Source organism: Myotis nattereri (assembly GCF_964212035.1).
Source record: "Myotis nattereri genome assembly, chromosome: 9".
Taxonomy (NCBI): Eukaryota; Metazoa; Chordata; class Mammalia; order Chiroptera; family Vespertilionidae; genus Myotis; species Myotis nattereri.
Window position 1 is genome coordinate 65305666 of NC_138084.1, and position 26774 is coordinate 65332439.

The window sequence follows — 26774 nt, forward strand, 5'->3', positions numbered from 1 at the left end:
ATAAGTGTGATGTACGTAAAGCTTATCAACATCATCCCCATCCTCTCTGTTCTGCATTTTCATCCCTTTAAGGAGAACTCTACCTCTTCTGTTCACCATACCTACCCTGGAACTTATGGCTTTCATCATCTTATTATTTCTTTATGAGTTTTCTTTTCTCTTAGTAAATGATCTCCCCAACTAAATATTACTGAAAGGTAGTAACACCCTAAAGCTGAATATTTCATCTCACCACTATCTTTCTCCTCTATTCTATCCCAACCGCATTCCTAGCTGTATTTACTAATGGTAGAATTCTAAGCATGGTGACAAAAAAACAAATAATATATATATTCCTATGAGTCATTTGTTTGATTATTGCAGCTTTGCCTATAATGTCTGAAAGAGCTAGCTACTACAAAGGCACTAGGTGCCATTTTGAAAGGAGTGGAGGTGGTGTTCAGGGCCACCTCTCTTTTTCCCCCTGAATTGAAATGCGTGAATAAGTTAGAAAATGTTCTACTCTTATAAATATTTTATTCTAATGGGAAAGACAAATAAAATATAAACAAGCAAACAAGTGAGTAAAATAAACTTAGGTAAGAATACATATAGAAGTTCAAAGGTAGAACACATGTGGTTCCTTTAAGGAACAGAAGGAAGTGGAGCTACTGCACCTTGGTGAGCAGTGGTGTGAATGGAATTAAAAGTAATAGGAGAGTTAAGTGGACAGAGACAAATTATGTAGGAATATATATGTTATAGAAAGAATTTGTGTTTTATTTCAAGTGCAATGGAAAGCCGTTGGGGCAAATGTGTCTGATTTACATTTTTTTAAAACATCACTCTGGTTGTTCTTAGTGAAGAATACAAGAAGAGGAGAAAGTTCAGGAGTAGAAATTAGGAGGTTATCACAATAATCCAAGCAAGAAATAATGGTTACTTACTAGGTCCTAACAGTGGAACAGGACATATTTTAGAGGCAGGTCAACAGGATTTGCTGACTGATCAAATGTGGATGAAAAGGAAATGATTCCTACATTACTGACTTGAACAGATTTCAAGGTAAAAAATAATTCTATGTTGGCTAAATTCAATTTCAAATGCCGATTCGAAATCTAAAAGAATAAGTCAGTTAAGCAGTAAAATATGTGAGTTTGGACTCTAATAAGAGATCAGGGCTGAAGACATAAAGGTGGCAGTCATAGAGGTGGTATTTAAGGCCATTGTACTAGGTGAAAGCACCTAAGGACAAATTTCCAGAGGAGAGGAGAGGAAAGGAGAAATGGGAGGAGGAATGGGGGCGGGGGGTGGTGCTAAGCTATGTCTTGATGCACTCAGAATTTCAATGTTTAGCTAGAGAGGAGCAATCAGCATGAAACTGGCGTGGAGACAGAGAACCCAGGTATGAGAGGTACCAAAGAAACTAAAATTGCTGATCAAAAAGAAGGAAATAGCCTACTATGTTTAAAGCTGCTAAGTGATTAAGCAAGATCTAGACAAATTAAAAGTAGTCAGAGAGCGAGGTGGACAGAGATAAGATTACATAGTGATATGGAGATTATGGAAAGAGTTTGTATTTTATTTTAAACTAGAGGCCCAGTGCATGAATTTGTGCACGGGTGGGATCTGGCCAACCCGCCCCCCTATCGGGCTGGTTGGCCAAATGCAGTGGGCGTTACAGTGACCAGTCATTCTGGACTTTCTGGCATTCTGGTCACTGGCTTTATATATATAGAGAGATGTCTATTGGATTTAAAGGCTACTGTTGATTTTCAGATAACTTCCATAATCAAATAAGAAATAAGTATCTTTTATGTTATCAATTTAGTTACTTCAGGCAATAAGCATCTAATACCCCAAAGAATACTACTGTTATCTTAATTGTTACTAGTGACAACAATTTGGGAAGAGAGAACCTCAAATCAGAGCTCTCATCCCAGCAACAGTTTTATTTGTTGTGAATCCTCTAAGTCTTTTGTCAGGGTCCCAAGGTGTTTTGATACACATATGTGATACACAACTCTTCAATGTTGGTATCAGAGATGGTGAAGAATCAGACCTAACATATGAATATGTTTTTGCACCTGTCAATAATTACAATAAGTGAGTCTATTTGACCACTGCAGAAAATTATTTTAGCCTCAGAGAAGAGTTAAAAAAAGCAGTTAAAAGAAGTCACAATGAGACTTCTATATGAGAAATTTCCCTTGACATACCCAGAATAGTAGGAGAGGTAACAGAAAATAAGAACACATTTCTGTAGTTGTGTGCACAGATTTATTTTCTTCTGGGATATGGTTTCTGTTAAATACATACTCAACTGCCATTTTGATATTGGTAAACTGTATCTCTGGAATATGTTGCATTAACAAATGATAACACCTCAATGTTTACTCCTTAATAAATAATCAAAGTTGAAGCTCCATGTGGTTCACTTGGTTCTGAAATCTTTGTGTTCTCTGTTCTGCTAGTCATGGAAGGTTGCCCTTGAACAAGTGTCGTTTGCAGAGAAAATGAACATTGTCAAGGGCAGTTAAAGTCCTTAAAACTCTCATATGCTTACCTGATCTCTCACGACCAAATCTCTATCACTGATCTCTCATCTGTCCTCATTCTGCTCTTCAATTGACTTGCAGTCTGACTCTGTGACTTGGATTGGCAGTCAAATTCAGATCTCGTATGTCCCTGATCTGACTTTCTGTGTGTTTTGTCTGAATCTCATTTATCTTTATCATTCACTCATTTACTTAATCAGCGAATATTTATTGAATTGCTGCTATGTTTTGGTGCAGTGTGTGAGTTAAATAATCAGGAAGAATGATACAGTCCCTGCCTTTACAAAGTCCACAGTCCAACAAGGGAAACTCTATTTCAATTTTTGTTGTTGTTTTTAGCTTTTATTCCTAACCTAAGGTCTTGATCTAAGTCCTGGTAGCTCCTTTTGCTTGGTCTTGACATTTTTTCCTTGATCTACTCTATAGGGCAGCAGTAAGGCTCTCAGTAGGAGGCTCCCCCTGATGCCATTTGTTAATAATCTACCTACAATGGCATTCTTATCTTTTACAAGGAAGTCTTAATCGATGTAAGAAATAACGAACCAAGCATTTTGACTTAAACTATATTCATCTGCAACTAACAACACTTTCAAATACATTAACCAATTAATTCAAATCAAATTGGCTAATTTTGTTAATGAAAAGACTAATTGCTCTACCTAGGAATGCTGTGCATAAAGATAGAGTCAGAAGGATGACAGCCCTAAACCCACCAGAACATGACTTGAATGGCAAGGGCTTCAGGACTTTTTAGTAATCTCATCCCTTTTATTTGCTAAGTGAGTCCAACCATGTGTGTTTTTAAATGTCATAATTAGGCTAGAGTAGGACTTTGGTATGAAAGGAAAACAACATGGTCTTTTCAATAAGCTTTTAAGGCTGCTTTCTACAAGTCTAGCACTACCTCACATAAATGGCCATCAGAGGAAATAAAAAAGAATATGAAATCATAAATTTAGACACCCATCCATCTCATTGTATTTTACAAACATTTAAACAATTTTGTTGACATTCTCTTAGAACCACCATTTGAGAATTTGAATAGCTTACATGTTAGTAGCTTGAGATTTCATGGCTGCAGAGACTAAATATAGAAAGCTCTGGCGTTGAGATATGTGAAATTTCTAACGTATGACAAGCAGCATGATTGAAAATTGAAAATGAGCTGTATTTATTGAATGTCTGACTCATGAATAACCATGACTGTCCCTTCTGGATTGCCATTCATGTCATTGGCCACTGTAAGTAAATTATTAGGTTCAGTTTTGAATTTATGAAGCCACCAGCATTAAGGGTCCTGTGAATGGTAATTCCCGAATCCTAGAGCAGAGCCACTCAAGGTGTTTCTATGACGCCGTGATTCTATGTGCATACAGAATCAGTGCATTTGCTAGTCTGGCAGGAAGGGGGAGTAAAGAAAGATAAGGCCACATTTCATCATCTTTCCTATGATTTTCCCAGATCAGGAAGAATACTGAAGGTAACTATGTGACAATGGAATGTAAGATGATTAGTGTTTTCATCCCCCCCCCCCCATCAGCATTTATTAAGTATCAAGCACTGTGCTAGGCAGTAGAAATACAAATAGTAATAAGATCTAGTCCTGCCTTCAATCTAATAATGAAGGATATTTATGGGGAATTTTAATAAAAGAGAGAGAGAGAGAAAGGCATTGGGACAATACAATTCTCATATCCATAATTACCCCAGGATTTCTTACCATCCAGATCCTCTGAAGAAACACCAGTGGGAATAAGCTATGCCCTAAATGGGTATAAGTTTCTGTTTGCATGAGCATATGCTTCTGTTCCTAAAATGCCCTCCATTTTTCTAAATAAAATAATAAATCAAGAAAATATTTAGTTATTAAAAAGAAAATTTTTCTAGACTAATTTATTTTTAATATTGTTGTATATTGTACCTGTAAAATAACAACACCCCCCCCCCCCCATGATTACCAGGTTTATAGTGCTTGTACTTTTTGTGGCCTTGTGTAAGAGTATTATTAACATTATTTTTTAATGACTGAGATAATTTCAACAATAAGCAACAATGTATTTTTGTAGTGGGGGAGAAATGCACAGTATCTTAGTTTCAGTTCTAAAATTTTTGTGTTTATTATTAAGAGGAACAAAAGACCAAATAACTGATCCCACTTTATAATTCTCACTAAAAGGCAGCCCTAGCATCTCCTTTGCCTGGGCTATGTTCAAAACTTTCACGTGTTTATTTTAGACTTTCTGGAGGAGATGAAACTCAGAAGTTCATCTCAGACATGTCTCTAGAGCCATTTCCACTTGTTGATTGCACTGAAAAGACACCAATTGTGTTTTGCTCGGCAAAATAAGTTGCAGTGGGATTTTTGAAAGGGAGGAGAGATAAGATTGTTTCTTATAATTTTATTTTATGATTTGGCTCTAATCATCAGAGCAGGAGACACATAAACAAATGGATCTCACTGATGTTTGACACTAACTCACACTGGGAAGATTTCACTTAATTTGTATATCAGGGCGTGGGAGTGTGTGTGTGTGTGTGTGTGTGTGTGTGTGTGTGTGTAAAATGGAATTTCAGATACACATTAAAGGAGGAAAAGAAGCTGAAATGAAGCCAGTCACCAAAAGGCTAAAGCAAAGGCTATTTTATTTTCCATATGGTGTGTGGGTAGCAGCTGTTTTACAGATTCTCTTTGGCTTTTTATTATGACTATATAAAAATATGACTATAAAAAATAAACCATAAGAACAAAATAAGACGCCAATTCTACTCTTCCTTTTCTAAAATTCTGTGGACTCTGATTTAAATCAAATAGCTTTCATGTCACTATTATTTTATTTCCTTCTTGGAGTATTTTCTTAGACTGGGAGGCTAACTAAACCTGTTTTTTCAAAAATTAGCAGGAAATTAGCAAGAAGTAACATTTCAGTTTCTTAACTTCCCCTTCCCCTGTTCCATTGAAAGGCAAATCTGCAGAGTTCTTTTAGAAAGCAATTAATTATTCAGTTTATTGTGTTTGTTTCATTTGCTTCTGGATACATTGCTTCATGGAAGAAATTTTCTAACCCAAACCACTTCTCAAATATTTTCTTATTAAAATTTTAAAGAAACCATTTTCTCTTCAAGAATATTAGAATATTTGCCTGAATATATTGTTTTATTCACATAAAGAACCAAAAGGAGTATTAATATATTTTGTCATATTCAGAGGCATTTTCTATTTCTTCACACTTAGATACAAGTGAATCTACTGGACCAGCTCTAAACAGGGGTTGTCTCACTTCTAAACTCAGTCATCCTGAGCTCATAACATACGTCCATCCAGTCTCACTCTCTATCACATAATACACACTTGCACACTCAGAGCACCCATGCAAAAAATGAAATCACAAATGTAGACATCAACTCACTTAATTTTACAAATACTTGAAATACTTTGTTGGCATTCTGTTAGATTGACCCATTTGATAATTATCAAATTAAAACACAATATTTTCCCTTTTGAGGGCTGGGTTTATATCTTAAGCAACTGACAATGTACTTGGGGCAGAGAGATACTAATTCAATGAGTGTTGAACAGACAGATATAGATATGGTCTTGCTTACTATACTAAGAAATGGAGAAGTTTTATAAAGTGCTTGAATACAAAAAGAAAAAGGAATACTTATAAAAGACATACTTTATAAAAATGCCAATTATTATTAATTGACTAATTGCTCATTAGTGACTGAGACCTTATTTCCAAAAGGCAAGACTTTATTATTATTATTATTATTACTAGAGGCCTGTTGCACAAAGAGATTCGTGCAATAGGCCTTCCTTTCCCCTGGCTGCTGGCACTGGTTTGCCTCCAGCACCCAGGGCCCAAGCCTTCGCTCTGGCTGAGTTCCGGCCGGAGCCGGCCCCAGAGCCATGAGGCCTCACTGCTCTGCAGGCCCCAGGGCCATCAGGCTTCGCTCCACTGCTTGGAACCTATGTATGCAAATTAACCGCCATCTTTGTTGGCGGTTAATTTGCATATCATGGTGATTATCCAATGGGAGGCATTGCGAAGGTATGGTCAATTACCATGTTTGTCTATTATTAAATAGGATTATTATTATTATTATCATTATTATTTTAATACTCACCCAAGAATATTTTTTTCACTGACTTTTTTAGAGAGAGTGGAAGTGAGGGAGGGGAGAGAGAGAGAGAGAAAGAGAGAGAGAGAGAGAGAGAGAGAAACATTGATGTGAGAGAGACACATTGATTGGTTGCCTCCTGTACAAGTCCTGATCCTGGCAGGGAATCAAACCTGAAACCCAGGTACATGCCCTTGACCCGGAATCAAACCGGAGACCCTTTGGTGTGCAGGTCAGGGCAGTGCAAGACATTTTTAAATCTCCATGTATACAAATCTAAATGTACAACTCAATGAATTACTACAAAGTAAACATGCCCATGCAACCACAATCCAGGTCATGAAACAAAACATTACTAAAAACTAGAGACCCACCTTGGATCTCCTACAGTCACCATCCTTATTCTTACCTCTCTCCAAAAAAGTATCCTGACTTCTGATTGGTTTTGCTAGTTTTGGAATCATGTGGAGCTTTTTATGCCTTTTATTTTTCATGAAATATGATATTCATTCATATTGTCACATGCTTTCTTCTAAACTGTATTGTATGCATTTCCCACAATTTATTTGGCATTTTACCAATGAGGGACATTAGGATTTTTCAAGTTTGGATGTTATGAATAGACCTGACTCTATAGAACATTTTCAAAAATTAAAAACTAACAAATAGCCCACCAGCATGGCTCAATGGTTGAGTATTGACCTAAGAACCAGGAGGTCACAATTTGATTCCTAGTGAGGGCACAAACCCGGGTTGCAGCAGCTTAATCCTCAGTATGGGGCATACAGGAGGCAGCCGATCAATGATTCTCTCTCATCATTGATATGTCTATCTCTCCCTCTCCCTTCCTCTCTGAAATCAATAAAAAATAAAATCTGTTTTATATACAAGTCTACTTAATCCTCCTGTATCCTTTTTTTGTGTATGTTTTTAAATGTATTTTATATTGATTTCAGAGAGGAAGGGAGAGGGAGAGAGAGATAGAAACATAAATGATGAGAGAGAATCATTAATTGGCTGCCTCCAGCCTGGGGATTGAGCCCACAACTAGGGCAAGTGCCCTTGACTGGAATCAACCCTGTGATCCTTCAGTCTGCAGGCTGATGCTTTATCCACTGAGCCAAATCAGCCATATATATATATATATATATATATATATATATATATATATATAAATTTAAGAGAGGAAGGGAGAGAGAGAGATAGAAACATCAATGATGAGAGAGAAACATTGATTCTCCTGTATTCTTTTGAAACAAATCTCACTATCATATAATTTCACCCAACATGTTTCATTATAAATCTTTAAAATATGTGCTTTTAAAAACTTCCACTTTTCTGCTTTCTTAGAAGATACATGTTGAAGAATGCACTCGGTGTTTAAAGCAGCAAACTCAACAATCCCACTTAATGCAGCTCTTTTAAGGGGAGATTTCTCTTTGTTGCTGCCTGCAATTTTATCTGGTTCTCCTGTTCTCCCTGGGCAAGCATAGTACTTGGTCATTCACCCAAGAATCTGAGCAGAGTCTATACTCCATTCTGGGTCTTAACATTTTTACACTTCTCTTCTTGAATTTCCCTCTGAGGTTCCCAACTGCTCTTTCTTGCACTGAGCTCCATCCTTCGCTGTTTCTGCTGGCAAGGCTGCAGTCTTCTGGCACCAGCGACATATTCTCGAACAAAAGAGCTGCAGGCTTAGCTGTTGCTGTCTCAGCTTTTCAACAGTAAATTCTCCTTCAGCATCTGCTTTTGGATGCTTGCCAGGAGTTTTTACTTCTCACCTGAGCAGGATTTGCATGACCACTTCAACCGGCCACTATTTCTCTCATTGTCCTTGTACTGTCTCTAAGATCTGTGGTATTATTTTGTTTCTGTCAGTAATTTGTATATTTTCTTCTTCTCCCTCTCCTTCTCTCTCTCTTTTTTATCACTCTTGATCAAAAGAGATTTACTTTTTTTGTCTTTCAAAGCACTAATTTTGCCTTTATTCTTTTTATTTAGTCCATTTTTTTTAGCTTAAGTATTGCTCCTACCTTCATTATATGCTTCTTTCTAGTTTATTTGGGTTTAAAATGTATTGGGTGTTGTTGTATTTTTCAAACTCCTTAAGATGGATATATCACTAATTTTTATCTTTTTGTCTTTTTTAATGTGTATATGAAAACTATATACCTTCAGAACTCTGCATTTCTAACACCTTATATAGAGTTAAACCATAGACCATATTAAGTACATCATTTGTAAAAAAAATTAGTATTCTCTTACCTAAGAAGGTTAACTTTCATATAAAAACTTTTATTCTTTAATTAGTATGTATTAAGAGACTACTATGTTTACAGCTCATCATGCAAAACATTAAATATATTAGTTCTGATAAAGTACTCAAAGAATTTTCTCTATTCAGTATACTGTATTTTAGATTATTTAAGTAAAAAAAGGTAAAGAAGGGAAAGGAACTAACATTTGTAAAAAAGACCTACACTAAACTACATGGATTAAGAACAAATTCAACCATATTCAATCTTCTTTAGAATATTTTATTTAGATAGTAATGACAGCTTCTAAGAAAAATAGGTACAAATTCATTCAGTAAATTATATTCATTATTGTGTTCCTGCTGCATTTTAACTTCCTCACCTCATATCCTCTAATCACCGTTGAACTGCCTCATAAATATTCAAGAGTTTAACTAAGCATTGTTTATTTATCTTATTTGATTCATTAAATTGCATTCTTTATAGTAAAATTACCTCTGGGCACAAAACAACTAATATGCATGCAACCTAATAATACTGACTGCCAGTATATCTCAGAATATTGATTGTGAATAGCCAATTTAATAACTATACCTAGTGCTAAACTCAGGACATTGAAAAGCTGGAGATTAACTTAATTGAGGCTAGCAGAAACTTTCCTGACCAAAACAAATTCATCTTCCATGGGAAATGTGCCCCCCATACAGAGGATTTTGAAACTCTCAGTAGAAGGGCATGACTGAATTTAGGTGTACATAAGAAAAGAGTGTTGGCTTAGCTGATTTGGCTCAGTGGGTAGAGCAACAGCCTGTGGACTGAAGGGTCCCAGGTTTGATTCCAGGCAGGGGCACATGCCTGGGTTGCAGGCTCAATCCCCAGTAGGGGGCAAGCAGGAGGCAGCCGATCAATGATTCTCTCTTATCATTGATGTTTCTTTCTATCCCTCTCCCTTCCTCTCTGAAATCAATAAAAATATATTTTTTAAAACAGAAAAGAGTGATGTAAAAGGTAATTTAAGCGTTATTAGGGAAAAGGTCATAGTGTTTGAAACATTATATGAAGATGAGGAATTACTAGAGAAAGCAGGCTAGTAATGAAATGTCTGCCTTCAAAGCCTCGATTTACATTAGTCACAACTTTCGAATTTAGGAATGCCAGTGAGTTGAATGCAAGCACATAAAAAGAGCTTTAATTTCCCTTAAAGTAGCAATGAAACCATGAGGAAGGGGAGAAAGATCCTTCTTGCAATTGCAATGAAGGGTAGGAAATGAGTTTAGTAGTATTTTCTAGGTTTTTCTTTTCTCTCATTGAAACACAGAAACCAAACTGAAATGCCCGGTTTTCCTCTGGGCAAGATGCAAAGGTGGCTTCCTTCCTGGGTTCTTGTTCAGGTGGATTCAAAGAATGGAAGCCACGGACAAAAGGTAGTATTGTTACAGAAGACCGGAGAAGAACCAAGCAACGCTTAGAGAGATGGAGTTACACTTTATTTATTATTATTATTATTATTATTATTATTATTATTATTATTATTACGCACGGGCCGAGAGAAAACTCTATTTCAAATTCTGGGCCCCAACATGGAGGAAGTTTCCCTATTTATATCTTTTTACCTTCTTTGTTCCCAAATACGGGGTTTTCTGGTCCCCCTTGCAAGTTCTTAAAGAGCCCTATGTGCTGGGGCTTTGGCGCCAGCAGTGATAACTTTGTCTGGGGAAGGTTTATGGCCTCTCTGGAATGGGAGTAGTCTTATTTTCCTTATATTTAAGCCAGCAAGCATTTACAGAAGCCAGAAATAGCAGGGTTAAAATTTCAAACAGCAGTTTTTATATAAGATGGATGCTTCAGTATAGGAAAAGGTGGAAATTTATTGGGAAACAAGCACAGACTCCCACGTGGGGAGAGGGTTCCAAAGGGGTATAACCCACTAAGTCCCTCTTTCCTAAGGTTCATATAGGTTGCAGTTCTTTGTGTCCTGGTATTCTACTCTGGTCACTACAGCAGCTTCAAAGCTAACCCCCACATGGGGTTCCCCTCCTTTTCTCCCCTTCCTGTGGTAGAATTCTCTATTCCCTATGAAAATCTGTTTGTTTTTTCTTTCTCCCTGTTGTTTTTCTGCTCCCTGGGGCTCTCCCCTCATCTCCTGCGAATGGGTGTCTTCCTTTCCCCTTAGGCTGTGGCGCCTTTGGTCTTTGTGAATGTAGGCCTTTTGCCAGCTCCAAGTCCCAGCCAACTGTGCCTCCCTCCCCTATGGACCCCTAATTCCTAAAACTCCCTAAACCTGACTATTTTACCCCTAAAAACTCCTTCCATCATCTTTGTGCAATGACTCAGCCTCAAAAGCCCATTTCTAGTTTCAAGCAATGAAATGGCTTCTGGCCTCCTCCTCCTTTGTCTTTTGCTTCAACGAAACAAACTGCAGTCAATATGGAGCTTTGCCTGCCAGCTCAGGCCTGGGCAGATTTCTTTGTGTTGATTGGAGAACAGAGTAGAGGCTTCTACTAACAACCTGGCCTCTACCCTCATAGCAGAGGCCACAGGTCTAGGAAATACACTGAGTGTCCAGATTATTATGACCAGCCAGATTATTATCACCACTCTATCAGTACTTCATTGACACTTCCAAAAATACTGAATATTGAAAACTTCCTAAGCAAATACTCCACAAGGTTTTATTATTATTATTATTATTTTCATAACTAGTTCACTTTATTGTACTGATGGGTTGGTCATAATAATCTGGCCGGTCATAATAATCTGGACACTCAGTGTTTAGTCTAGAGGTAGATATCTCACCATTCAAGTAAACCATCTATTCTTTTTTAGAACACTTAAAAATCAGTTGGGTTAGAAGAAAACTCTTTAAAAGAAGGAAACAAATAATAAAGCTTACTGTGAATTTCTTCCCCTAGTATGAGAGATTTTCTTGTAAACCAGAAGAAAAATTTTAAATGTATGGTTCTAGATATCAATTAGGGAAAAGAGAATATTCCTTTTGCATTTAAAGAGTGATCAAGGATGTGAAGAGAATGCAATAAAATCAAAACTCAAGTAACTAAAATAAAATATTCATTAGAAGCAATAAAATGCAAATTTTTTACTACTAAATATTTAAACCAGTGCTTCAGAGTAAAAACTTGAGATGAAATCTGAGAATGCAAAGTAAATGAATAAGGAAATTTTAAGGTGAGAAAGAAGATGGCAAACAAAAAGGACAAAAAGAATTTGATCCATACACCATAGGTATCTGCCAAGGAGACAGAATATGCAGAGCAAAAGCAATAATAACAATGAAAAAAAAATCAAAGTAAAAAACAAAAATCCAAAAACCAAAAGTAACAACAACAAAAAACCCCTAATTTGAAAAGAGAGGAATCCACAGAATTTCAGGAAATATTAAAGTTTTAACAACTCCCTCTTTGTCATGCCCTTAACTAATCTATCACCAAAGTCTGTGGGTTTTATCTTCTGAGTACTTGACTCCAGACTTGTCTCCATGTCCCCACTATAATCCTAGCTCAGGCACCTTCTGTCCTTACCTGTACTGTGGCAATGCCTCCTAACTGCTCTGCAGATCTACCCTAGTCCCTTTCCAATCTGTTCTCCATATTGTAACCATTGATTCACGAAAACAGATTGTAAAGTCTCTCTAAGTGCCAACATAAACAATTAAACAGATAAATTAGGATAGTTTCATATAGGATAATTACAAGTAATAATAACAACAACAACAACAAAAAAACAGAATAATGTAAAAGAGGGTGACTAAGGGAGGGTTTGTTTCTTTAGGGAAGTGGCCAAGTGAGGGTTCTTGGCTTCGGCTAAAACTTGGTTGAAAAGGAGATACCCATTTGGAAAAAAGAGCCTCCGGGCAAAAGGCATCAGGAATTCAAAGGCTCTAAACTGGGAATCTGATTGAATGTTTGAGGACATTTTGCTGGCAGATGGTGAACAAAGTGAGGTGAGATACACGATGAGGTCGGAGAAGTGCATAGAGATCATCTCAGGTCGGGTTTTGTAAGCTATGGTGAAAATTTTGGAATTAATTCTAAGTGCAATAGGGGGGCTTTTTAGCAAAGGAATGATCTGATCTACATACTTTAAAAGATAAAAAAAAAAACTTTTGACTGCTGCATGATTCTTTTCAAACTCAGATTTGATCACACCCCATGTACATTCCTACCAAAAGGTCTGGTTCCATCCTTTGTCTCTAGCATCAAATTGAGCCACACTCACCCTCAGCCTCCACATTAGCCTAAATAGACTTTCTTCAGGCTCACATATCCACCATCCTCCTCTTCAGACCACACAAGCTGCTCCTTGGCCATCTCTCTCTCTCTGCCTGCTTAGCCCCTACTCCTCTCTCCATCAAAGTTCAACTTCTCTGTCTTCGTGAAACCGTCCCTGGCCTGCCTCTCTACTGCTCCTATCCTACCTTGTACATATCTAGCAATAGGTAGCTTGTCAGAACCACACTTGCACATTTGTGTGGTTACTCATTCAGTGGTTATTTTGGCTATGATTTTTTCAACTAATAAACTATTTTAAGAACAGTTTTAGGTACACAGAAAAATTGAGTAATCACTAGAGTTCCCTCATCCCCCCATCCCCATATAATTACCATCTGGCCCATTATCAACATAGCCCACCAGAGTGGTGCACTCAATGACCTAAATTGACCACCCCAAGTCCAAAGTTTAAATAAGGGTTCACTTGTGGTGTTGCACATTGAAAGAGTTTTGACCAACATATAATGACATGTAAGGACCATTGCAGTATTGTGCAGAATAGCTCACTGCCCCTAAACTCCTCTGGTTATGGCTTGCACTATATCCTCTTCGACTCAGCATTCATCCCCAATTGCCTGCAAGCACAGGGCTTGGTCAATAATACATATTCAAAAAGATCTTTTGGAATGAATAAGTTAATACTTTTTAAGAACTCAAGTAGTCCTGGTAAAGCATTTACATTTCAATATGCATTTCCATTAATTAAAAAAAAAAATCCTAAGCTCCCTAGCAGAAAAAACAAGTTACTTTCAATGGTGCGAGAATCAATTTCTCTTTTGCAACATAAATAACAGCAGAAAATAGAGCTCTACTTATTAAATTTAAGGGGTATAATATTGAATGAACAGTGATCATCAAGTGCAATTAAAGACATAGAAATAAGTGAGTAAAGGAGCTATTAGTTGTATTCTTTAAATCTAACAGGTAACAAAAATTGGATGTAACATAAAATATTAGAAAGAACTCTTCATATATATATATATATATATATATATATATATATATATATATATGGCTAAATGCAGACTGATAAGTAGGGGAAAGTTCATAGCTCATCCAGTAACTATCAATGGCATACTGCAGCAGTCATGGGTTTCAAATTCGGTAACTTATTTAAAGGAACTAGATTGTATGTGGCATGAATGTCTTAGAAGCATCATACCAGACAATCAAATACATTATCTGCACAGTTAAAATTATTATTATTATGAAGAATCAACTTTGGAAAAAAATGGGATAACTACTAAGAAGAGCCATCCTGCATATTTAGGTTCAAATATACAATTTTGATGTGTTGACTAACTCAGAATTCATACTTCCTGCCTGCCACTAACAATATTGCGTCTTATAATTTTAAATAAAAATAATGTTGAAAGACAAAACCAGAAATAACATTATGAAAGGTAGCGAAAAAGGGAAAACTAATAGAATTACAAATATAAAAATCAGAAATATTAAAACATCAAGAAATACAATAGTACAAGTAGTTGAGGAATAATAGAGGTGTTGTCTAAAAATATTTTATAAAAGGTAGGAAAGTAGTATTTTACTTGTTCTATAAACAAGGATAGAACAATTGAGTGGTTAAGTAACTTGTCCCATTATATATATACTAGAGGCCCAATGCAAGAGTAGGCCTTCCTTCCCCTGGCTGCTGGCATCGGCTTCCCTCTGGTACCTGGGACCCGGGGTTTCCTCCAGCCGCCGGCAGGCACCCAGGACCTGGGCTTCCCTCATAGCCCCGGCTTCATCTGGAAGGACTTCCAGTCTAATTAGTATATTATGCTTTTATTATATATACTAGTGGCCCGGTGCACAAAAATTTGTGCACTTGGGGGGGTCCCTCAGGCCTACCTGTGCCCTCTCATAGTATGGGACCCCTCAGGGGATGTCCACCTGCTGGCTTAGGCCCGCTCCCCAGGGGATCAGGCCTAAGCTGGCAGTCAGACATCACTCTGGCAGCCCAGGAGCCCTCGAGGGATGTCCACTTGCCAGCGGGGAACAGGCCTAAGCTGCAGTCAGACATCCTTAGCGCTGCTGAGGAGGCAGGAGAGGCTCCCGCCACCACTGCTGTGCTGGCAGCCATCAGCCTTGCTTGTGGCTGAGCAGAGCTCCCCCATGTGGGAGCACACTGACCACCAGGGTCATCTCCTGCATTGAGCATCTGCCCTCTGGTGGTCAGTGTGTGTCATAGTGACCAGTCATTACAATCATTCTGCTGTTAGGGTCAATTTGCATATTACCCTTTTATTATATAGGACAGAGGCCTGATGCATGGGTGGGGACAAGCTGGTTTGCCATGAAAGGTGTCCCAGATCAGGTTGGGGGTCCCCACTGGGGTGCCTGGCCAGCCTGGGTGAGGGGCTGGTGGCTGTTTTCAGGCTGGTCAAGTCCCCCAATGGGGACCCTCACTCCATGGGAGTGTGGTCAGCCTGGATGAGTGGCTGAGAGCTGTTTTCAGGCTGGCCACATACACTTCAGGGTGTGTGTGTGTGACGGGGGGGCCCGCTGGGGTGCCTGGCCAGCCTGGGTGAGGGGCTGATGGCCGTTTTCAGACTGGCCACGCCCGTGGGCTGGAAGCAGGTATCTGGGATTTATTTATCTTCTGTAATTGAAACTTTGTAGCCTTGAGCGAAACCCAGGGCCGGCCAGGGAAGGTTGGCTTCCTCCATTGCCGAGGCAACCCAAGCTTCCTGCTCGCTCCAGCTCCATGGCCACTGCCATCTTTGTGACAGAGTGAGGGAGTGATGGTTAATTTTCATATTACTCTTTTATTAGATAGGACATCTAACAGGTAACAGATGGCTTATAGATATCAAAGGTAAGATTAAGATATAGGCCTTTTGGCTCTAAACCCATGATATGCTTAGAGTTTGAAATAGTATAGGATAACTCAGACTCATATGTTTTGTAGAAAATTAAAATTGCAAATAGTACAAACTATTTGAAAACCAGTGCAGCATTTTTGTATTAAAAATTTTCATAACTTTGGATTCCACATTCTCCTGTCTGAGTTTCTACATAGGGCAATTAATCCAATATGTGGAAAATTATATACATAAAGATATTCATGCCAACATTTTAATTAAAAGAGCAAAAGCTGGAAGCTACCCAAATGTTCCACAATAGAACAGTGGTTAAATAATATATGGTACACTAGACATATGATAGAATATGATTTTAAAGTGAGAAAATATTTATATTTATCTGTAATGTTAGGGAAAATTAGGACATAAAATTATAGGTACAGAATCATCTATCCTATCTAATAAAAGAGAAACATGGTAATTAGCGTACGACTGCTACCCTTCCCATTGGCTAATCAGGGCAATATGCAAATTAACTGCCAGCCAAGATGGCGGCCGGCAGCCAGGCAGCTGGAAGCGAACATGAGACTTGCTTGCTTCAGTGATGGGAGACTCCAACATTCCCCGCCTGCCGCTGGCGGCCTCTGAGCTGCAACTCTAAGCAACTATGTTACAAATATAGAAGCTAAACAAAACCCCAGAAACCTGCTTTAGTCGCTGGGCTTCAGCCAGCAGGATCACAACATTGTTTCAAATACAGAAGGTAAACAAAGGCCAGAAACCTGCTTTCAGCAGCGGAGGTCTAAGAGCTGGAGCCTCAGAGCTAAAGCTAGACCAGAATAAAAAAAAAAAAGAAAAAAGAAAAAAAGGAGCGGTTGGGAGCTTCAGTCACCTGCCAGCCTGAAAAGAGCCCTCAGCCCCTTACCCAGGCTGGCCAGGCACACCAGTGGGGACCCCCACCCTGAAGGGTGTGTGACCAGCTGCAAACAGCCATCATCCCCTCATCCAGGCTGGCCAGGAACCCCAGTGGGGACCCCCACCCTGATCCAGGACACCCTTCAGGGCAAACCAGCCGGCCCCCACCCGTGCACCAGGCCTCTATCCTATATAGTAAAAGGGTAATATGCCTCCTGGCACCGGGATCATTGTGACAGGGGGCAGCGCCCAAACCCCCTGATCGCCCTGCGGCTCTGTGTGTGACAGGGGGTGGGGCCACAACCTCCCTATCGGCCCTGCTCTGTTCGTGACAAGGGAAGGTGCCCCAACCTCCTGATCAGCCCTGCTCTGTGCCTGATAGCGGGGAGCTCCCCAACCCCCTGATTGCCCTGCAGCTCTGTGTGTGACAGGGTGTGGCGCCCCAACCCCCTGATTGGCCTTTCTCTGTGTGTGACAGGGTGTGGCGCCCCAACCCCCACCCCCTCTAGGGCCCTGCTCTGTGTGTGACAGGGTAGAGCCATAACCTCCCCATCGGCCCTGCCCTGAGTGTGACAGTGGTGGCGCCCCAACCCCCTGATCCACCCTGCTCTGTGTGTAACAGGGGGCGGTGCCCCAACTCCCCTATCAGCCCTACCCTGAGTGTGACTAGGGGTGGCATCACAACCTCCCGATCCGCTCTGCTCTGTGCATGATGGGGCAGCACCCCAACTCCCCAATTGGCCTTTCTCTGAGCCCAACCAGGGCCTGCACCTAGGGATTGGGTCTGCCCTCTGCCACCCGGGAGCAGGCCTAAGCCAGCAGGTCGTTATCTCCCGAGGGGTCCCAGACTGCGAGAGGGCACAGGCCGGGCTGAGGGATCCCCTCCTTCCCCCTGAGTGCACAAATTTTTGTGCACCGGGCCTCTAGTATATATATAAAAGCTTAAGCAACTGTTTGACCATTTGACTGGTCATTTGACGCACACTGACCACCAGGGGACAGATGCTCAATGCAGGAGCTGCCCCCTCATGGTCAGTGTGCTCCCACAGCAGGAGCATCACTCAGATGACCAAAGGGCGCCAGATGCTGAGCTCATGGCTGGCAAGTGCAGCTGCAGCAGCAACGCAAGCCTCTCCCACAGACACTCCCCCTGCACACCCCTCCCCCATCCAGACCAGGACTGGGATCAGGACTGGGATCAGGACCAGCATCAGGACTGACTGAGGGTGAGCCTGCAGCCACTTCTCAGTCATGGGCACGCTGGTATCGCCCTAGGATGGGTGCATGGAGACTGCAGCAAACCAGCAGCGAGCCTACTGAGCAACAGTGGCAGCCAGCACAGCGGGGTGGAGATGAGTGGGAATAGCCAAGGGCCCAGCCTGGGCTCAGGCTCCTCCCCTGCGGCCTGCCACTTCGCGCACTACTACATCCCTCAGGGTGTGTCGGACTACCAGTTTCGGCCCACACTGGCAGTCTGACATCCCCAGAGGGGTCCCAGATTGAGAGAGGGCACAGGCCAGGCTAAGGGACCCCACTGGTGCACAAATCCATGCACTGGCCTCTAGTACTGAACATCCTATATAATAAAGAGGTAATATGCTAATTTGGTCCTAACGGTGTCTGAGTCACGACCAAGCAGAAGCTGGTGGGTGGGGACGGGGGTGGGTAGCCAAGCTTGAGTCCGGCTTTGGCAGGGTCGAGAGCCCGAGGCCACCCCAGCCCCCGCAGGTCCCAGGCTGAATGGTGGCTCAGCAGCGTCTCCATGAGGGGTGGCTGTGAGGGGCATGGGGCTTCGCTGTGGGTTTCTGCGCTGCTCCTTGGTGGGTGCCCAGCAGCCTGGAGCTGGAGTGGGTGTGCACATACTGCCCAGCTGCTAGCGCCCGGTGCTCTGTCCCGCCCTGGTCTGGCAACTGCCTCCATGGCCTGGCCACAGACTTTGCCCCGTGCTTCAGGCAGGGAGAAGAAGCTCATGGCCACTACCAGTGCCCTAGGCGGCACCGCCTGCACTGCCGCCTGCCTGGTTGGCAGGGACCAGAGCATCGCGGGCGAGCTCCTCCTGCCCCCATTGGTGGAACAGGAAGGAGGGCACTGGGTGCAGGGAGGGGACCTCAGTTGGGGTCCTCCCAGCGCTGGGAAGGGGTCCAGCCTGGGCCCTGTGGGGAGCTTAGGAAGTCTGGCTGAGCAGACGCCAGTTCATACCAACTGTTACTCTGCCATCTTCCTCCAGCTCTCCCAGCTAGCCACCCTGCCCCACCTGCCTGGAGGAATGGGCTCCAGGCGACCTCCCCAAGTGCAGACTGTGGGCCTGGAGACTCAAGGAAGAGTACCTGGGCGCTGGGCTGGGCGGGGGCCAGTGCAGAACTACCAGGGCAGAGCTGCTTCAGTGTCTCAGTGAACTTTGCAGCCGACTCAAGGAGGGAACTGAGAGGGGAAAGGCCAGGAGCTGTGAATTCCCAGTGCTTAAGTCACTTGAAAACAGCCCCTCTTGGAATGCGAGGTGACTGTACATTCAACTGAGAAGTGAGGGGGCTGAACACCACCGTCGCTGGGCTCCTGTCGGCCCGAGCATCTACCACGAGAAGGAAAAAACGAAGGGAGGGGCCGGGAGGAAGGGAGGACAATCGAAGGAAACATGTCTAGACTTCCCCAGCCCTCTCCCTCTTTCCACTGCCTACAAAAGCCCTAGGCCCGGCCACAGTTCTGACTGCACCGTTTAGTCCCCTGTTCTCCAACCACAGAGGAAAGAAATAAGGAAGGAGTCCATGCTGCCTCCAGAAAGTATCTATATACCTGATCGGCTGGTAGCCTCCCGCAGAGGGAGGCCAGACTGCAGCTTAGGCCCACTCTGAGCGGGCCTAAACTAACAGTAGGACATCCTGTGAGGGCTCCTGGACTGTGGTGGTGGGGGGTAAGCCGGGCTGAGGGACCCCCCCCCCCCGCCCCGTGCACGCATTTCGTGCACTGGGCAGCTAGTATGTAATAAAAATATAGGAGGGGATACAGACACAACAAAAAACACACAATTATGTGAGGTGATAAAAGAGTAGGTTATCTACACTTCTAGCTTTAGATACTTTTATCTTTTTTTAATGTTTTTAACCTCAATTCAAGTGATCTCATATAAAGTTCAAAATTTATATGGTTGATGAAATCTATTATTAGGATAGAAATTGACTAGTGGGGGGAATTTGAATGAAGAATTTCAACTTTAGAAGGAGTTTCACTTATGAGTATTTTTGCATCTATGTTCATCAGGGATATTGAATTTAAATTTCTTTTTTTTTGTAGTGTCTTTATCTGGTTTTGGAATCAGGATAATGCTGGTATCATTAAATGGGCTTAAGAGACTTCTCTCCTATTGAAATTTTTAAAGTTTGAGAAGGATGGATGTTAGTTTTTCTTTGAATGTGTGATAAAATTGACCTGTGAAGCCATCCAGTCAGGACTTTCATTTGTTGGGAGTATTTTTTATTGCTACTTTGATTTTGTTCTTTATAATTAGTGTAATCAGATATCCTGTTTTCTTTTGTTTTATTCAATCTTGAAAGATTATATGTGTTTCTAGGAATTTATCTATTTCTTCCAGGTAGTCCAATTTGTTGGCATATAATTTTTCATAGTATTTTCTTATAACCCTTTGTATTTCTGTGGTGTCAGTTGCCATTTCACTTTCATTTCTGGTTTTATTTATTTGGGTCCTCTCTCTTTTTATTAAGGGGTGGTTAAAAGTTTATCAATCCTCTTTATCTTTTCAAAGAACCAGCTTTGGTTTTATTGATCCTTTGTATTGATCTTTTCAGACTCTATTCACTTATTTCCACTCTGATCTTTATTATTTCCTTCCTTCTAATAACTATGAGCTTTTTAAAAAATAGTTTATCTAAGTGTAAGGTTAAATTGTTTATTGAGATTTTTTTCTTGGTGTAGGCCTGTATTCGCTCTGAATTTCCCTCTTGGGAATACTTTCACTGTGTCCCATAGATTTTGGATGGTTGTGTTTTCATTTTCATTTGTCTCAAGGTATTCTTTTATTTCTTCCTTGATCTCATTGTTAATCCATTTATTGTTTAGTTACATGTTGCTTAGCCTCCACATTTGTGTATGGTTTTTTTTTCTGTTTTTATCTTATAATTGATCTTGAATTTCATACCATTGTGGTTGCAGAAGACTCTTGATATAAATTCAGTCTTCTTAAATTTAATCAGATTTGTTTAGTGGCCTAACATGTGGTCTATTCTGTAATATGTTCCTTTTTTACTTGAAAAGAATATAGATTGTGCTTTATGGATAAAATGCTCTGAAAATATCAATTAAGTCCACCTGGTCTAATGTGTCATTTAAGGCCACTGTTTTCTTGTTGATTTTCTGTCTAGTCTAATGTCATTTAAGGCCACTGTTTTCTTGTTGATTTTCTGTCTAGTCTAATGTCATTCAAGGCCACTCTTTCCTTGTTGATTTTCTGTCTGGAAGATCTATCCATTGATGTCTATACTAGAGGCCCAGTGCATGAATTTGTGCACCAGTGGGGTCCCTTGGCCTGGCCTGTGGGATCAGGCCAGAACTGGCTCTCTGTCATCTCCCAAGGGGTCCCAGATTGTGAGAGGGTGAAGGCCAAGCTGAGGGACCCCACCAGTGCACTCTTGGGACTGGGGAGGGACATGAGAGGTTGGCCAGCCAGGGTGGGACAATGGGAGGGCTCCAGGGTGTGTCCAGCCCATCTCACTCAGTCCCAATTGGCTGGACCCCAGCAGCAAGCTAACCTACCGGTCAGAGCATCTGCCCCCTTGTGGTCAGTGCATGTCATAGCGACTGATCAACCAGTTGACTGTCTGCCCCCTCATGGTCAGTGCACATCATAGCAACTGGTCAACTGGTCAACTCTCTGCCCCCTGGTGGTCATTGCATGTCATAGTGAGTGGTTGAGCAGCCTTAACATATCATTATCATATTACGCTTTGATTGGTTGAATGGAGGACCAGACACTTAGCATATTAGGCTTTTATTATATAGGATTATTGCTAATCTCTCCCTTTATTTCCATCAATATTTGCTCTATATATTTAGGTACACCTGTGTTGGGGACATAAATATTTACAAGGGTTATATCCTCTTATTGGAGTGATCCGTTTATCAATTTATAGTGACCTTCTTTGTCTCTTTTATGGCCTTTGTTTTAAAGTCTATATGTCTGAATTAATATTGCTACCCAAACTCTTTTTGTAATCCATTTGCATAAAATATCTATTTCTATCCCTTTACTTTTAGTCTGTCTGTATGTGCACCTTTCAAACTGAAGTGAGTCTTGTAGACAGCATATGTATGGGTCTTGTTTTCTTATCCACTCAGCTACCTTATGTCTTTTTGACTGAAGCATTTAATTCATTTACTTTTAAAGTGATTATTGATAGATACATATTTATTATTATTTTATTATTCATATTTGTATTCCTTTTTTTCTTTCTTTTTTTAAAGAAGTCCCCTTAACATTTCTTGTCATACTGGTTTAGTGATGATGAATGTCTTTAGCTTTATTTGTCTAGAAATTTTTTATTTCTCCTTCAACTTTGGAGGGTAGAGTAGTCTTAGCTGTAGGTCCTTCTTTTTCATTATTTTGAATATTTTGTGCCAATCCCACTGGCCTGAAATGTTTCTGTTGAGAAGTCAGTTGACAGTCTTAAAGGAGCTCTCTTGTCAATAACTAACTCTCTCTTGCTGCTTTTAAGAATCTCTCTATATCTTTTACTTTTGTCAGTTTAATTATGATTTATCTAAGTGTGAGTCTTTTGGGGTTCATCTTGTTTGTAACTCTCTACTTTTCCTGGACTTATTTGTCTTTTTTCTTCACCAGATTAGAACATTTCCAGTGATTATTTCTTCAAATGGATTCTCAATCTCTCTCTCTTTCTTCTCTTTCTGATATCCCTATAATGTGGGTGTTGTTACACTTCATGTTGTCCCAGAGGTTCCTTAAACTATCCTCGTCTTTTAATTCCTTTTCCCTTTTGCTGATATGAGTGGGTGTTTTCGGCTACTGTGTCTTGCAAATTGCTGATTTGATTCTTTGCTTCATCTAATCTGCTATAGTTTTCTTCTAGAGTTTTCTTCATTTAAATACTGTATTCTTCATTTATGACTCATTCTTTTTTGTTGTTGTTGTTTGTTTCTATCTCCTTTTCTTTTAAATCCTCAACAGAGGATATGTGTTTATTGCTGTGGATTTTTGGGTTTTTTGTTTGTTTGTTTTTGTTTTGTTTTGTTTTTGAGACAGAGAATGAGAGAGGCAAAGAGAGAGAGAGATGGGGGGAGGGAGAGAGAGAGAGAGAAAGAGAGAGAGAAAGAGAGAGAGAGAGAGAGAGAGAGAGAGAGAGAGAGAGAGAAAGGGAGAGAGAGAGAGAGAAAAACATCGATGTAATAGAGATACATTTATCAGTTGCCTCCCATATGCACCCCAACCTGGGATCAAAGCCATAACTTGGGTATGTACCCTGACCAGGAATCAAACCCATGACCTTTAGGTGTATAGGACAACATTCCAACCAACTGAGCCACACTAGCCAGGGATCTATGTTCTTTTTTGTATACTTATTGTCTCTTTGTTGAAGTTCTTACTGAATTCATCCATTCTTCCCTTAAGCTCCATGATAATCCTTATAAGCATTGCTTTGAACTCTATATTTGGTAGATTGCTTGCCTCCATTTTATTTAGTTCTTTTGCTTGGGCTTTCCTCTGTTCTTTCTTTGGGGCATGTTTCTTTGTCTTCCCATTTTGGATGCCTCGCTGTATTTGTTTCAGTATATTAGGTTGATCTGCTAAGTCTCCCAGTCCTGGTAGTGTGGTCTTTATGTAGTAGGTATTCTGTGGTGCTCAGTGGTACTCTTTCTGATCAGCTGAATTAGGTGCACCATGGGTGTCCCTTGTGTGCGTTTTGTGAGCTCTCTTCTTGTAGTTGAGTCTTGATTGCTGTTGGCCCATCCATGGGTAGGATTGATTCTCAGGCTAACTGACTGTCAGACTGACCCCAACCACAGTGTACCAGCTGCTGTACAGGGGCTGACCCTACAAAGCAGAATTTGCCCTAGCAGTGTTTGGTGGCTGCCAAGGTCTCCCTTTTGGTGTGTCATTTGTGGAGCTAACTGGGTTGTACTATGATGTGATCTGAAGTCCTGGGTATGTGTTGTTTCTGGGCCTCTTGGGAGGAATTCTGGTGCAGGTTAATGCCAGATGCTTCCTGTGACTTGCCCTGGGCTACCTGTTAGGAGCTACAAAGCAATCCATGGTTGGTGGCTGCCTCTGCTGGGCTCAGGAACTCATGGAGGGATGTTCCTAACTGCATACTAAGGCCAGCTCCCATCATCACTGAGCCTGGGGCAGGTCAGTAAAAGGCCTAAGGTACCTTAAGATTGGCCTCCACCTACCAGCTTTCTGTTAGGCTTAGGCACCGAAAGAACCCCTGGCAGTATATAAGCTGTGTGAGGCAGGCTCTAAGTGAGGCAACAGGCAGAATTCGGTGCCTGAGACCCTTCATTGCATGGGCCAACACTCTAACCACTGAGCAACACCAGCCAGGGCTATCATATCAAGCTTTTTAAAATATATATATGTAAATTACAGATCTGTGTAGATGTATCAGGGTTCAGTTACAAAGAACTGAATTGCTTCAACTAATTTAGGTAAGAAATGTTGTATTATAGGTATTGAATGGCTTACAACATTACTGAGTTAAATTAACACACTCTAGGGCAGTGATGGCGAACCTTTTGAGCTCGGCGTGTCAGCAGTTTGAAAAACCCTAACTTAACTCTGGTGCCATGTCACATATAGAAATTTTTTGAAATTTGCAACCATAGCAAAACAAAGACTTATATTTTTGATATTTATTTTATATATTTAAACGCCATTTAACAAAGAAAAATCAACCAAAAAAATGAGTTCGTGTGTCACCTCTGACACGCGTGTCATAGGTTCGCCATCACTGCTCTAGGGTGATCTTTCAAGAATGACTACTAAAGTCACACAATGGGATCAAGCCATAGAGGAAGACACTGATATCTTCTGAGAGCAGGAAGCCACCAGCCCCAGAAACTCAGGCCACTGCCACAGTTTGGAAGCCACCGTGGTCAGGATGGCACCACACTCAGGAAGCTGCTGTAACCTGGAGGCCTCCGCTATGTTTGTCAGCTCCAGACTCTCACCAGGCTCGCTGCAATTTGCACCAACAAAATGGATGTCTTGTGCCCTGCTTCTTGGCTCCCATCAAGCTAATGGTTAGACAGCAAGTCATTCGTTAGTGCTGTCCCATCAGCGGGAAAGAGGAAAAATAATGACCCCATTACTATGCTTGCCTGCAGAAAAGCAGAAGCCGTGGACGTTTAGCCTCCATGTTTCTTCTACATTCAGATCTCAGGCATGTGCATCTGACTGGCTGAACCTAAAACATGATGAGATTTCTAACTGCAAGGGACTCTTAGAAAAATGTTTTTGTTTCTTCATCTTCTTTAGTCCAAGAAGACACACTAGCATCAAGATAAAATGGATGTTGAACACGAACATACCATATCCCTTTGGTTATTAAATATCCATGCACATGATTTTTCCCAATTCAACAACTCCCCTAGAGCCGTGGTCTGCAAACCGCAGCTCGCGAGCCACATGCGGCTCTTTGGCCCCTTCAGTGTGGCTCTTCCACAAAATACCACGTGCGGGCATGCACGTACAGTGCGATTGAAACTTCGTGGCCCATGTGCAGAAGTCGGTTTTTTGTGGAAGAGCCAGTATTCTGTGGAAGAGCCACATTGAAGGGGCCAAAGAGCCCCATGTGGCTCACGAGCCGCGGTTTACCGAGCTGCAGTTTGCCAACCACTGCCCTAGAGCAACAATGAGCAGTGATGATGTTCCATACTGACATAGTGCATATATCTCATACAAGTGAAAATGTACTCACCACCTCCCTGGAAAGGAAAGCCAGAGAAATTTCTACCAGTCAATCTGTCCATCTCAGGGTGAAGGTTTATTCCTCCTCGAATGAAGTACATTAGAACGTTACCTACCCCATATAAAAATATTAGAAGAAAAGAAGGGGCTTGAGTTATTTAATACTTATATACAAAAACATTACAAGGAAGAAAGTATGGCTATTATAGTCTTCATTTCCTAAAACTGCAGTTACAGTTTATAACGTCCTTCCTTCTCTACCCATTTCTACTCCCTTTGCCTTCAGTCAGCATCAAGGCTGGTAGAGGCCTTTAACAGAGTGTGGTGATGCAATGTTACTTTTTTCTGAGAGGTAAGATCTGATAATGACTTCCCATAGCCACAACCGGAAATAGCAGCCCTAGGTATGTTCCAGAACAGTTCAGCCAAACTACTCGCTGCCCACAGTGTACAGCAGCAACCTTAGCTGGAAGAGAATCTGAAAAATGTGGCATGTGGCTTTCTAGCCTGTACAATAGACCAAGCACTTGAGGGAGGATGACATGGGTGCAGTGTCCACTTCTTTTACCACAGTAACTAATTGGGGAAAGGTAGTAACTTTCCCATTACCTTTCCCACAATAAATACATACTGGTTGGGGCGGGGGGGAATTGTTCCCCTGTGCACTTATGCATAGTTAAAGTTTAGTGCCTGAAAAAGTTAAGCTTTAGATTCACAGAGGCAATTACTGAATCTCATGGAGAGACCAAGTTTGGTACGGGATGAGCCCCATGAGTTCATAACCAGAACAGATCATCTCAAGGCACAAAATGTGCTTTGACACACAGCTCTTCCTCTCTCCCACCTTCCCATAATCTAACAATATGCATTCTCGACATTTAGAGCACTCCACGTTATCATGAGTTTCTGTCACCTCT

At 41.1% G+C, this 26774-nt stretch overlaps 1 protein-coding gene across 1 annotated transcript in view; it reads left to right on the forward strand.

Moving 5' to 3' along the window:
- The window catches only part of CNTN5 (contactin 5), a 1066495-nt gene that overhangs the window by 1027469 nt on the left and 12252 nt on the right, over positions 1–26774 (forward strand). The gene's annotated exons all lie outside the window — the stretch shown is intronic.